This window comes from Rousettus aegyptiacus, unplaced genomic scaffold (assembly GCF_014176215.1).
Source record: "Rousettus aegyptiacus isolate mRouAeg1 unplaced genomic scaffold, mRouAeg1.p scaffold_m13_p_11, whole genome shotgun sequence".
Lineage (NCBI taxonomy): Eukaryota > Metazoa > Chordata > Mammalia > Chiroptera > Pteropodidae > Rousettus > Rousettus aegyptiacus.
Genome location: NW_023416286.1, coordinates 50048393 through 50063582, shown reverse-complemented (window position 1 = coordinate 50063582; position 15190 = coordinate 50048393).

The window sequence follows — 15190 nt, the reverse complement described above, 5'->3', positions numbered from 1 at the left end:
TCATTTATTCCTCACAGAAACCTAGGACTGATAGTTTATTAATCTTATTTTCCAGGTGATGAAAATGAAGTCCGGAGTGGTTAAAGAATGATTAAGTTTACACAGCTGACAAAACTTAGAGTGTATGTTTCCAAATTCTACGTTTTTACCAGAACATCACATTATTCTTACACCTAGCCTTTCTTGGTGCATGCATGTGTGTGTACACTGCTTGGAAAGTTCTGAATACCGTGTACACTGCTTGGAAAGTTCTGAATACCAAGTAGTCCATTTTTGTTACTCTTTTATGTATTCCAAAAAGTTACCTTTCCCCCAAAATAGTTATTTCAAGCAAAGGGTACTTCAGGATGAAAATTATATCTTTCAAATAGTGCCTGACTCAAACGTTTCCAATTTCCTATTAGAATACCTATGAAAACACAGAAAAGGATAAAAAACACAACAGAAAAATCGGGACTGCCTATCAACCCACTGCCAGAATCTGGGAGACAAGCCAGCTAAGGAGAAGGACAATAGCATTGGATTGAGAAACAGCCCACAGCCTGTGTGAGCTGAGAGCCTGGAAACCAGAACACAGGCAGTGTGGACAAAGGGGAGGCTGCCTCCCCCTCCACCTTCCGTTCTCTGCCCTCACACAGCCCCCTCGTTGTATAGGAAAATTAGTCACCTGTCCTTCTATAGCACAACAGCTTCATTTTTTTTGTTTTGCTATGTTTTGTTTTTCAGGAAACTGGAATGATAAATAACACGGAATCAATTGTTTGTAAAGTTAAACCTGTTCTAAAACCAAGAACTTGACAGTTTTCTTCCCCTCTCCACTTGTGAGGACTTCCTCTCTCCAACCTTAAGACCCAGTGAACCTGTGGTATCTCTGCAACCCCACCATCACTACCAGTGCTCAGCCCTCCTTATTCCTCGTCTGAGTCACTAGAAATGTCTTGCTGCTCCAATCTTGCCCCATCCAAATAAACCCTGCATTGCAATCAACAAAGTCTTTATAAATGTCAATTGGAACATCCTCTCTGGATAGCTCACCATAGTTGTAAGCTAAAAAGCTTGCATTCATCTTCGTAAAGCCTTCTTTCTCCAGCCCACACCTGGCCCATCTTGTCCTCTGAAAATCTCTCCTGCTAGAATCTCTTTGAATGCATCAAGCTTATTCTCAGCCCACCCTAACCCTATCCTTAACCCTAACCCTACATTCTTCTTGTTTCTTTGCCAAGAACATTCTAACCCTCTTTCTTCTACTTCACTTGATCCATTCCTTTAAGACATAGCTCAAAAATATCTTCCCCACCAGCCAGAGTTGGGAGCACCTTCTGGTATAGCATTCTATACCCTCTTTCTTCTACTTCACTTGATCCATTCCTTTAAGACATAGCTCAAAAATATCTTCCCCACCAGCCAGAGTTGGGAGCACCTTCTGGTATAGCACATCCTAAAGGCATTTGTCAGGCTGCATCACATGCATAGCTGCATTAAGATCTGTTACTTTTGTCTTCTGTATACTAACCTCCTGGAGAAAATCTTAGTCTTTCATTCAAAAACTATTTATTCAATCCTATTACATACCAGACACTCACTGGGCATACGGCAGTGAAGACTGGAATTTTGATGCTTATAAATAAGCAATCACGTAAATCAGCAACATAATTTCTGAAAATAGTGGGTACACTACAGCAATAGCTTTTCATTTTCTATCTTCCAAGACCCAACCTAGTTTTTAACATAAAGTACATGCTGATAAATTTGTTGAATGCATGCGAAGTGGTAAGCATCAACATGATGATGGTGATAAAGTGTTGAGTATAAAAAATATGTTTAGAAAATGTGTGATAAATAGCAAAAGAAGAGAAATATAGAGAAATGTAGAGAAAACAGATGGAGGTTGATGAAAATATTTAACTTTGAAGGTATATAGAAGGTTCGTTCTTATCTTTTTAAAGTAGTGACAAAAGAGACTGAAGAGACACAAGAGGGGGAAGGTGATGGATTAATTAATGAAGAAAAAGTCAGTTTGAGAGTTTTCTTGAAGAATAACAGAATGTCTTAGTCAGCTCGAGTGGGTATGACAAAACACCACAAACTAGGTGGGTTATCCAACAGACATTTATTTCTCATACTTCTGGAGGCTGGAAGTCTGAGAGCAGGGTGCCAGCATGGTTGAGTTCTGGTAAGAACACTCTTTCGGGCTTGCAGATGGCTGCCTTCTTGCAGTGTTTTCGTGTTGTGGAGAGAAAACTCTGGTGTCTCTTTCTTTTCCAAAAAGACACTAATCCTGTCATAGAGGCTCCACCCTCACATCCTAATCTACCTCTAATTACCCCCCATAGGCCCAACTCATAATAGTAGCACATTGGGGGGGGGGAGGGCTTCAACATATGAATTTGGGGGCACACAAACATTTAGTCCATAATAGAGAAATAACTTCTCGTCTAATATAAGCTTAAAATGAATATGTGAACAGACAGAATTAAGTTGGTAGGGGAGTGACCTGCAAGTTTAGGGGTTTGTCTTGGTGATTTGTGTTTTCTTTGAAAAAACAAAGTCAAGGTCAACTGCTCAGTGTGGGTCGGAGGCAGGTAGCTAAGGAATAGGGTGGGGAGTTAGAGGTAACTGTAAAAGTTTAAAATGACCCCTGAAGAGAATGGGAAAGGCAGCTTTCCTCAGGCTAAAAGACGACCTACCCCACCCATACACCTGCCAATCCGTAGCAGCACCAACACCCAGCTGTTTGGACACCATCAGTTGCATGACATTACTTGACATAACTGTGTGATTTTCCAGGGAAGAGCTCTGACAACCTTCAGGTGGGGAGGGGAAGAACAGAGGTGGAGAGATTGGATTGCTGCTGAGAAGCAGCTCGTAAGCCAGCAGGTGCTCCTGAAAGCAAGCAAAGCACAACAGGGACTGAGGCTCCAGCAAATGATCCATGCCTGGTGTCTAGTGATGTATGCACCAGGCAGATTAGCACCAAAGGAATAGGGCAGTTTGAAAGTTCTGCTTCATAAAGCAAAGGAGATCCCTTTGTTTAATATGAACTTCCTAATATATTTCCTAATGTGTTTCATGGCTTAACTCATCTGATAAAACTGGACTTTCCTCACATTTTTCAAGAACTGGGATAATCCAGTTACATAACGAAGCCCGCTCCAGGACAAACCTGCAATAGCCCCAGATGTGCAGCCTTCACAGGATATATCGGTATTCCCAGAACAAGTGAGAAATTGAGCAAATTTAACTCAGAATTCAAACAATCTGCTCAAAGAGAGGGACATGTGGTTGGATAAAGAACCAACAAATTTTTGAAAATGGGACACATGAGAAATGACCTCCCGATTGCTTTCTACACATTAAATTTCACTTAATCAAAATAAATGTTATGTGGCTCTCCGAGGCCCAGAGGGTAAGACTTAGGTGTTGTCTAAGGCAGCCTTGGTCCCGGCTGCCTGTGGAAAACCGAGTGTGAGGCAGAGATATTGCTCCTGTGTGAAAAGGAACTTGGCTATGGTCAAGTCTAAGTTTGTAATACGAGCAGGAAGGGGTGGGTGTCTGTTCAGCACACCAGCAGGTCGACTGGGGAAAAGGTGATGTTTACTGCAGGGCCCGGGAAACCCGCACGTCCTGCAGCAGAAGAGCTGGAACTGCAACAAATGACGCAGTGTCACTGCCACCAGCCCTTGCAAAGACCATTCTGTTACGTTTAGGCTAAAGGGGAAACTTAGGCAACCATCTGAAAAAACAGATTAGGATCTGGAGCCCAGAAAGCCTGTGTCAACAGGCAAAACTGAAGAGAAGGGTTGAAAAAGTGGACTGGGGGAGGTGACCCTGAAGCTCGTCCTCAGGAAGAAGGCCAGTGCAGGTTGAATTTGCCCTCTGTGTGGGTTAAACATGCTGGAATCCACTCAGAATGAGTACCTAGGGCAGTGTCTCAGAACTACAATGGGAGGAAGGGAGGAAGCAAAGGCCAGGCCACATAGGTTTACACAAATCCATATACAATTAGGTAGGGGACTATCATGCTTTCTACGTCCATTTGTTTACACTCCTGAAATTTGCCAGTTGTTGAAAAATTGCAACAAGTTCATTACAAATCTCTTGGAGCCAATGGAGCTTTTTGAGGACAAATATAAAAGATGTTGGATCAAAATCACTGGGGTAAACCTAGACTTTTGTGTTTAACGGGCAATATTGTGGCTGACATTTTAGGGTGTGAAAAAATGGCCAACATCAACTGAAGCGTTGAACAATTATTTGGGGCAATTTGATCTATAGAAAGAGCTAATCGCACAAACGTACACACACACACGAACAAAATTGACTAAACTGACGACTCCTCATTTTTAATAATACATTTCTGAGGGTAAATTGTCTTGGAAAAATGCTTCAATTCATGGTTTTGACTAACCAGTAGAGCTATTATATCTAAACAAGGGTTCTTAAAATTATTTAGGGAGTGAAACACCAGCAAGTTATGAAATGTAAAATGTTGATATTTAACTCTATTTTCAAGACTAGGATTTTCCTTTTAGTGCGTAAGAGTATGTCAACATTGAAAGCATATGATACAAATTCATGACTATGAACATAGCTCTCCATGAAAATCCAGCTGTCAAACCATGTCAGCTGTTATCAAGGTGTTCTGCTAAGGGTTTGGTACTTGTTCACTCTTTTTCTTATCACTTCGCTTTTTGGCAGATAAGCAGTAGCATGTGTTAAAGATTTAAGAAGAAGTTATTGGGAAACTTTTTTTAAGTTGAGAATATCGTAACCATTTTCGCAACCCGTGTGTGTGTCCTTATTTTATTTGAATGGCAGAACCCTTGGTTCGGCCTGAAGAACACATTTTCCACAGGGCTATAATTGGAGAGCCATTGTCCTAAGAAGTTTTTCATTTTCTATGTTCTGTCTTACAATATATTAGAATGTATTTTTTAGAATACATGTTTTGTGCCTGCAAGATTGAAAACACCTTCATTCTTCACTTGGCTCTCATCTCATTATCTATTTTTATCTTAGTCCATGTACATTTTGTGAGACAATATACATCCCTTTGAAAGAGATATAAATAAGTTATTTAGATACAACACAAACAGGAACAAACACTGACCTTTTCCCCCCACTCCCACCCTGGAAAACAAACATTGGAGTCTAGGAAATTTTAGTTTTAAATTAGTCATTTTATTTAATCTTTCATTCGTTTGGTAAATAACTAATGGGAGCTTATTTTCTCTATCTATATATCTATGTTAGACACAATTCTAGGGCTGGTAATAAAGCAGGAGATAAAATATTTCAAGTACTTGTTCTCATGGAACTGACATTCTGGAAGGGGTAAACAGGAGAAAAACAATTAAGTCACACTTCGTAATACAAGGTGGCAGGTGGTTTAGTAAGGGCTATGATTAAAATCAAGCATGATATAGGAGATGAGGAAGAAGATTTTCTTAGGGTGGTCAAGGAAGGCCCCACAGATAAGGTGACATTTAAACAGGAAACTGAAATAAAAAATCAGGGCAAGGCATGCAGCTATCTGGGACAAGAGCATTCCAGGAAGAGAGTCGGCAGGTGTCTCGGCTCTGGCAGGATTTGCTCTTTAACTCTTCTAAGACAGATGTGTCCCTAAAGCCTTTGTAGTTTCGTGCGTTTAAATAGTCTCCAAATGTCTTCTCTTATAAGGTATGCACAAAAATCAAAGTCCTTAGGACTGAACTTTTCTGTCTTTTCAGAATCCCCATATTCATATTACTTCCACCAGACACTCCTGTGTTCTCAAACTTAGATGCACATTTTCATAGCATTCTTTTTACTGTTTGCACTAATTTACTTTCCTGTACAGGGGGGCAGGAAGGATGCGCTCCAGCAACCTTCCTCAGTGAGAAAACTCACTGAGACTGCAGGAAGCTAAATTGCTTTGAAAACGTACCTGGTTCCTACCAAAGTTCATCACCATATTTTCCTGAAAATTCTCAGAGAATTTCCTTATTTGACCCAGATTTCTTTCAAGTCGACAGACAGCCAGGAAAACAAGTGAGCGAACAGGAGCAGGGGCCCAGTTCCACTAGCACTTGGTTTGTGAATAGCAGCCATCCTCAGAGCACAGGGCGACGGGCTTCTCCGCAGAAAGCCTGGGTTCCCACGGTGCTGGGTCACAATCCGCTGCCACTTCGAAGTGAAAGCAGCCCTGAAACAACTCAAATGCTGCAGCAGTTCATTCTACAGTGATTGGCACAGAATGATACTGTGCCATTGCTGTCCTGATCCCTCTTAACTTGTCCAGAATGAGTTTCATCTCTCACTGAGAATTACGAAGAGAAATCTCACACTGTCCCTCTCTAGATGTCCGTCTTCATGTTTCTTCTGCTGTGAATATGGCAGTGGGAGGAGAGACCTGGCGCACTCATGAAATTTTACTAATAGCAGGGCACAAACCCCTGCATCAAAATGGTTACTTCGTACACCCACATTATCAGAAATAGCTCAGTGGCCATTGCTAGGAAGTCACCTTTTTACAGAAATGCAGAAAATATATCCATAATCCATTGAAGTAACACCAATCCTTGTATTAAGTAGGTGCTGGAGGTCTGACAGGGCTTGACTCATCCTACCTGACCATATAGTATGGCCTCCTGGTAGCCCTGGGTATATATAGCACTATCAGGGAAAAATGCATCTTCACAGTAGAAAATATATCTTCTCTGTCACAAAACCAAAAATAAGGCCGACGTTAACCCCCGCGCCCCCTCCCCCCCACACACACTCACATCATGCGTCCACACCTCATGCTCCCCTGCAGTGTTACTTCTGCATTTCACCCCCAGGGGGAAACCGTCAGGCCGCAGTGTCAGCTGTTTAACTCTGCCACTTTACAAAAATGATCTTTTAAAGCAGTTTAGGAGGGGCGGTAAGAAGAACCTAATGTGTTAATTTTTAAAACGATATCTGAAGCAAACATGGCAAAATGCTAATGATAATGATAGATGGCGAACCAGAGTGGTGTTCATTCTCTTAGTCCATCTTTTTATTTATATATATATATATATTTTAACAAAATATATATATTTTATAGTAATTATATAAATAGTAATTAATATTTAATAATAAAATGTTAACAAAAACTCCACTGGATATTTTGAGCTTCATTTTATTAAGCTAAATAGATCTGTATATTTTTCATTTATAACATTTGCAGTTAATGTCTAGGCCCCTCCGTCCTCACCCCAAAGTCTCCTGAAAAGCAGAGGACATACCACTTCACATTGCAGGTTCTATGTGTTGTTAGCTGATGATATTATAAGAAAATGTGATTAAAATTTCCATATAAAGCTATATTCTCGGTCACCCTGCTTGGGAAAAAAACATTTCTTCCTGTGTGCTGAGATGGTAGGTTTTGTCACCAGCATGACACGGTCCCTGGTCCCAGTAGCCAAGAGCAGCTCCTAGCCAGAGAGCAGACATGCCAGGGCTCAGCCATGAAGGCAGGAGATAGGTGCCAAGCATCAGACTGGTTTCCTGCTTCCTGTTGTTTTCAGTATGAACTACCCCCAAAGACATCCTTCGAAGGAGAAAACATAAAACTATGCCAAAGCAGATCTTTTCCACAGAGCAGTATGTGCTTTACAAATCATTGTTTGCCTCAATATTACAAACTGAGTTTGAGTTCTTGAGGTCATGAAGTATATTTCTCAATATTTATTTTTCCCTGCTTTTACTATTAACCACCTGTAGCCACTAGTCTGTTGTTTAGATTCTCTGGAGCCCAGTTAGTGCCATGAGGTCATCTGATGCTTGTGCAGTCCCTCCCCCCATCCGTGTCAGAGGAGGCAAATGCCTGGGTTATGCACAGGTGTGCCTTCCATCGAAAACTAGGAGTGCACGATGCTGTACAGGAGGAAGTCTTAGGGAGGCACGTTGCGTGTCTGGCTACCTTGGTACAGTCCATCTTACATCCTTCCAGTCCTCTGTGCCCAGAGAGGTACCATCTGTCTTGGCAGTGGGGTAAGGGACAGTAGAATGATGAGATCAAAACCAATCATTCCAAGATCCTGAGGAAGAAAGGGTTGGAAATTGTTTCTTGCTTCCGAAATCATTCTCACCTTTGACTCAGCTCATAAGTAGAAGGAGAGGGTACCTACTATGCACAGCAAAGAGTGTCTTAGAAGATAAGAATTGGGACTGCGACTGTGAGCCTGTCAGGTCAAGGAAAAGCTGGGCACAAGCAGGCAATCATAAAAATTGTCTGTTCATGCACTGTACATTCCAACACCAACATTTTGCTTAGAGATAAAGGCATTTCTTAAAGTTGAGTTAGCTAATTGGAGTTTAGCACTTTTCTTTTTTCTTTTCTTTTATTCTTTGTTAACATAAATAATGCCCTTAGTGCCCATTCTCAAATTCTAGTTGGGACTTTTTAAAAGAACTTAAGAAATCCTTGGGAGGCAATCCGCACGTAAAATCTTTCTAGATTTGTTTGCTTCCTTATTTTTCACAATTGCCACACCTACATATAACTTAACAGAAAAAAAATGAGTGGCTTGACTGTGTTCTTACCAAAGCTTTAACTTCATAGGAACAACTTTTTTTTTTCCTGCTGATAGTTCTTTATGACAAAGTATGGCAACTTAGCACACATATATGTTCAAGTGTACAACAAAAAGTCACAAAATGCACACTTTGTTATTTTCCATACTAGACTAATGTAGTCGAATCAGAGCTATTTTTTTAAATGTAGGTCATGACCCGCTAAATTGATTTAATGACCTGCAAATAGTCAAGATCCCTGCAGCTTGAAAACCACTTGTTTAGGGGGTCTTTGGGTTATCATAGGGGAGGTCAGGTGAGGGGATGGGAGGGTCCTTCCCTTCCTCTCCCTCTTCCCATCCCCCATCCATCTCTCATCTCCATGCAATGTACCAATGTCTCAGAGGATGGACAGCAAATGATTCAAGTATCAAAGCTACTGAAATCAATGACATAAATCATGGCTCCTAAGTCACGGTTTTCTTTGTTTTGTGAAAGTGTAAACGAATTTCAAATTTTCCATCAAGAAAGAAAATTAATACAGAATAAACTTCAGTGCCTTCTCCTCTGTTCTATCAGTGCTTACTCTGTTCTCCCAATTATTTTTTCCTCTAAGTCAGAGGTTGGCAAACTGCAGCCCATGAGCCAAATCTGGCCTACGCCTGTTTTTGTAAAATCATATTGGAACACAGCCACACTCATTTGTTTGTGTGTTGTCTGTGGATGTTTTCAAGCTACAACGGCAGAGTTGAGTGGTTAGGACAGAGAGGTCTGACTCACAAAATCTAAAATATTTACTACCTGACTCTTTGTAGGAAAGGATTGCCCACCCTGCTCAGAGCTATCTCCAAGGCTTTAGGAAACAACATCTTTCTGAGAACATGGGAGCTTTTCTCCTACATGATACTGTTGGCTCAAACCATTTTGCTTTTTACTCTTTACAAACCGTAAAGAGTAATGGTTCCATGAGAGCAAATAAGTGATGAAGTCCTGCTTTGAAATACTACATGTCTTCCTGTCTTAGTTTAATTTGTTCATTTGTTTAACATAATGACACAAAAAAGTAACGCCAGTGCCTGGGATTATGGTCTATTTCATTGTCTCCTATCTAATTTTTAAAGTACATGTAAAAGCCACAACCCATTTTCTACTGTATTTATGTTAATATTTAAATTGCTTACCATCAAGTCAAATTCATGGTCCAGGAAGAAAAAAGCGGTGTATGTTTCAGAGGTTCAGGGACGGGGGTAACAATAGACTATTATTTCCCTCAATGGTGTTGTACCTCTGTGCAAAAGCATGGCCCTCAGGCAGAAGGAATGTCACTAGGAACTTCAAGCACTATCAGAAACCTGTGAGGAGGAGGTTTGAGTCAGTGGTTCCCAAGGGCTGGGCCGAGAGTGCTGCCTAGGGGTGCAGGCAGTAAAGAATTTAAACACAATAACAAAATCAATAAAATTGATCTGCTTTAATTATCACCATGACACAATGATAAAATACTCTTCTATACATATAAAAGCATTTTTGGCCTAAGTTTTAAGCAATTACTACAGTCACTATTGAGTTTTGTGAATGCGTTAAACTGTGTCCCTCAAGAACTATGTTCAGATACCTGTAAATATGACTTTATTTGGAGAGAACGTCTTTGCAGATGTAATCAAGTTAAGATGAGGTCATATTAAAGTATGGTGAGCCCTTAATCCAATATGACTGGAGTGTTTATGAAAACAGAAGAGAAACAGATACACACAGAGGAGGTGTCCAGTGAAGATGCAGAGATTGGAGCCATGTGCCTACCAGGCAGGCAACACCAACAATTGCCAACCACCCCCAAGAGCTGAGAGAGGGGCCTGGACCTTATGCTCCCTCACAACCCACAAATGGAACCAACCCTGCCGGCACCTTGATTTCAGATTTCTGGCCTCCTGAGCTGTAAGAGAATAAAATTCTCTTGTTTTTAGTCACCCAGTCTGTGGTAAGTTGTTGCTGCAGCCCCAGGAAACTAATATAGACATGTAAACATCAATTAATGCATTCGTGGTTTTTGTCATTTAGTAAGCATCCTATTCCATGTGAAAATTAATCCAGAGAATTCCATGCTTATACAGCGGCCCTCACTGGAGGACTCAGCTATCTGCCTTCAGGTGAAGGGGAGGAGCCTAATGGCAAAGACCAGTTCAAGCTTGCTCCAGGTGCTTCTCCAAGCCCGGAGGTAATACACATTCTTTCATAAAACTTTAGATTCTAAATAAAAAGTGATAAGACATGACATAAAGGCAAATAAACACAACTTGAGTTGTTTTAATTTGTCTTTCAAGATGACTATTTCAAGTTTTTATTTGTGCTTAAAATATAAAGCCCTGAAGCAGAGAGGGGACTGCAAGATGGACTATTTTCATTTGGTAAGTGAAAATTTTAGTTCATAATATATTTTACCAAAGTTGGAAAATATTTTTAAATAGAAATGTACTATTTTAACTATTTATTTGTTTGGTAAGTAAGGAACAGATCAGAAACTTGTTATTCTTACTGATTATTGCATGGTTATCACTAAAAATAATTTCGTTATACAGAGGACTGGCATGTTAAAAATTACCTGCTCAGTGTGTCAGATATTCTAGGCGTGCCACTGTAGGGAAGCAGGCCTGTTAGCATCCCATTTCTCACTCCCATGGATGACTACTGCCGCTCTTATTTAAGTACTTATAACCAAGTATGTGCTGGCAGTCGGCTGGGTCTTGGGGATACAGAGATTACAAAAATAAATACACGTAGTCTCTGTCTTCAAACAATTTATAGTTTATGGGAAAAACCAACATGGAAATGGTTACACATGGCCATGGTTTATACAAAACCTGGTTGTGCATCTGCTGAAGAGTAAGTGTTTACATTCCCTCCCAAATTCGTACGTTGAAATGTAACCCCCAATATTGATGATATTAGAAGATGACCTCTTGGGGAGGTGATTAAGAAGATGAGAGTGCAACCCCCAAAAGTTCAATCAGTACCCCAGAGAGCTCCCTCATCCCTTCTACCAGGTAAAGACACAGCCAAAAGACAGTCTATGAATGAGGATGTGGGGCTTCACCAGACACCAAATCTCCCAGTGCCTTGAGCTTGGACTTTCCAGCCTTCAGAACTGTGAGAAATAAATGTGTGTTGTTTATAAACCACTCGGTCTATGGCCTTTTGTTATAACAGTGCAAACAGACTGAGACAACATCAGAATCAACTATGGATCCATTTAAAAATTATGTAGTCTTTTACCCTAAAAAAAGTTTTCCAGGTTTTTGTAAAGTTAAACATACCTCTATCATAGGACTCAAAAATTCTACTCCTGTGTATTTGCCCTAGAGAAATAAAAATGTATATTCACACAAAAACCTCTCTATGTTTATACAAGCTCTATTCTTAATTACCCCAAACTAGAAACAACCCTAATACCCCTCAACAAGTGAATGAAAAAACAAACTGCGATACCTTGGTACAGCAAAATACAATTCAGCAATAAAACAGAATAAACTTGATACATAACAACAACTTGGATGAATCTTAAAGACATGTGGTGAGTGAACAAAGCCAATCTCAAAAAGGTTATGTACTATAGAACTACATTTGTTTGTTATCGAGAAGACGAACTTACAGTGAGTGGTGAAGAATTGATTGGTGGTTGTCAGGAGCTAAGGATGGGGGTAAATGTCTCTATAAAGGGGTAGCCTGAGAGAGTTTTCTGAGATGATGGAACAGTTTTGCATCCTGGCTGTGATAGTGGTTATGGAAGTATATACATGGGTTAAAATGTATAGAGCTGCACACAAAGAAAAATGTTGACTTTACTGTATGTTTGAAAGGTTTAAGTGGTTGAGAACAAAGATTTGAGAAGCAAGTGAAAACAGGGCTGTGAAGAGCTGCAAAGAAGTTCTAAATGAATTTTGAAGAAATGGGGAAACTAAAGATTTTTTATCATAAGAGAGATGATTAGATTTTGGTTTTAGTAAGATCATTCTGTTGACAGTATGGAAGATAGATTGGAGAAGGTTACAATAAAGAAAAAGAAATCAATTAGTATCCTATTGCCAGAGAGATCAATTAAGGGCAACGGATAATGAATTCAGCTCTGAACATACTGAGTTAGAAACATTTGTGGAGCATTGAAGCAAAGTTGTCTGTAGAGGGTTGAATATATGAATCTGAAGCCCCAGAAAGAGATTAGAGCTGATAATATTAACAGTTTAATAGTCAAAATCATATGTATGGGTAAAGTTGCCTTTGATGAATTATTTAGAGAGTCAGAGGGAAAACAAGCACTTTGGGAATGTGACAAGGGGAATCATGGTATCTAAAAAGCCTGGAGAGAAAAAAGAGCCTGAGAATGTATGGCCAAAGACAATAGGAGAAGAACCAGGAGAAGGTAGCATCCCAGGAGCTAAAGGAGGAAAGAAGAGAGGAGCCAAGACCATCTAACCCTAAAACACTGTGAATGTAGTTTATTATCTCATAAATACATGGATGAGCTACTGAGCTGTTCACAGAGCCATGAAGTCATGGGTCTTGGCAACCAAGAGACCTATATTGTGACCCAATCCAAACCCTCATTTCACAGCTAAGAAACAGACCTAGGGATGCTAGTTGGCTTGTTTTAGAAAACGTAACTAATTCATTGTAAATCTAGCACTAGCAACCAAAATGCTTAGTGTTTGGGATGAAATAGTTGAATTCGTCAACAAGACTTCCATATATATATATATATTTTAAATCAACACAGTTTCCCTATCAATTTTTCTTATATTCATTTGTGGGAGAAAAACTCCTTTTATCCCAAGTCAGATAAGTGAGAACCGTGATGACTAGATTGATTCCACTTTTTTTTATCTATTTGTTTGTTTGTTTGTTTTTTACAATGAATAGTCATCAATTTACCTGGATACTTCATTAGTCTTCCTCTCCCCATTCAGTAGGAGGACACAAACATAACTTTTCAACTAGTCACAACCCTCCCTCGCCCTCCACCACCACCACCAAATCTAGGTGGAAGATAGATTTCTTAAATAATTATGATGGAAATTTTATTTTGTCTGAGCTTCAATTTTCCATTTCTTCTCCCAAATACTTGCCACTTGCTACACATCAGACACTCTGATGCATATGGGATTTTCCATAAACAGGGGTAATTTATCCAGATCTTTCAATGGCTTGAAAACTACCACATGACTAAAAACAAACAAACAAACAAAAGGGAATACTGTACATCTGTACGTGTTCAGAAATTTACAACTAATCTATTATACAAAAGAAATTATTCCCAGTAAGGTTAAATGTCATGCATTAAAACCTCAGATTTTCACCTCACTTAGATTTTTCAAGGTAAATTTTAGTGAACAAAAAAAATATATATATATTGCAAACTTGCAAAATTTGCACCCTAATTTACAGATTTTTTTTTCTCCTTAACAAATTTGGAAGAAGGAACATTGCCTCTAAAAATGTAGCAAAAAGATAGCTAGTCTGGAACTGAAGCTGCAAACTTTTAAATGAGGGTGAAGCCAACTAATTATTTCTTGGAAAAGGCAGGTAATGAGCAATAAGCAAATAAAACCAGCAAATAAATAGAGTGGAGACAGTGCACAGATTCAATGAGTTCAGAAATGGTCATCATGATGAGCAGGAAGGCTCATGAGTGAACATATCTCCTGGCAGAAGTGGTATTAATTTAGCAGGACAGTCAAGTGTGAGTAGACCTTAGAGACATAGAGGGGGAGTTCATTTCAGGATGAGAGAATGAATGGGCTATGAAAACAAAAGTTACGTTTTGGAAAGCTCAGTTGCACAGGTCTTGTAAATAAACAAAATGAAAGATGATGCTACATAGGCAGGCTGAAGCCACACTTGTGCAAGGTCTTAAGTTATTTTGCCAGGAATTTGGATTTTTCCCTAAATGTCCAGAGTTTTCTCAAGGCTCTTGAGGAGCAATACAACTCTACCTCTGCTTCTGGAGATGGGTCTGGCAACCATATCTTGGGGAGAGACATCATTGGAGAAGCCATCATGGCAGACTTCAAACTCAAGGGCATGGTCCCATGGTAGAACAACACTGGTCGGGACACAAAGAAAAGGGAGGAAAAGCAAGAATTTAAGAAACATTTTAGTGAAAGCCTTGACAAGTCTGGGATACAATACAGAGGGGAAGCATCAGAGGCAGGTTAGGCTCTGTGTGAGGGACTGAGGCAGAAGAGACCAACATTCCAACCTAAAGTGTGATATAGACCAATATCCTCAGCTCCTGTGGAAGGTACTGCAGAAGCAATGAGAGAACCATTGGTCAGTTAGGACTGGATGAGTCTGAGGTGTCTGTGCATATGTTCAGAATGCCTTTAGAAATTCAGATATATTAATTGGAAGAAATCAAGACATAGGTGTATTATGGGAAATTCCCAGTATAGAAGTCTGAAATTATCACAGTATAGATTTCCCTAGAACATTTACTCCTTAAGGCTATGGCAGAGGAAGAGAAACCCAAAATCCACATAGGGCTGGTGTGTGTGGTGGGGAGACATTACTTTCTGACAGCTAATTACAATCCTCAAAAATAGGGTTGCAGGTAATTTTACTTCTCACCATGTTTAATACAATCTCAAAGTGCTACAACATACAATGGAGACTTTCATGGTAG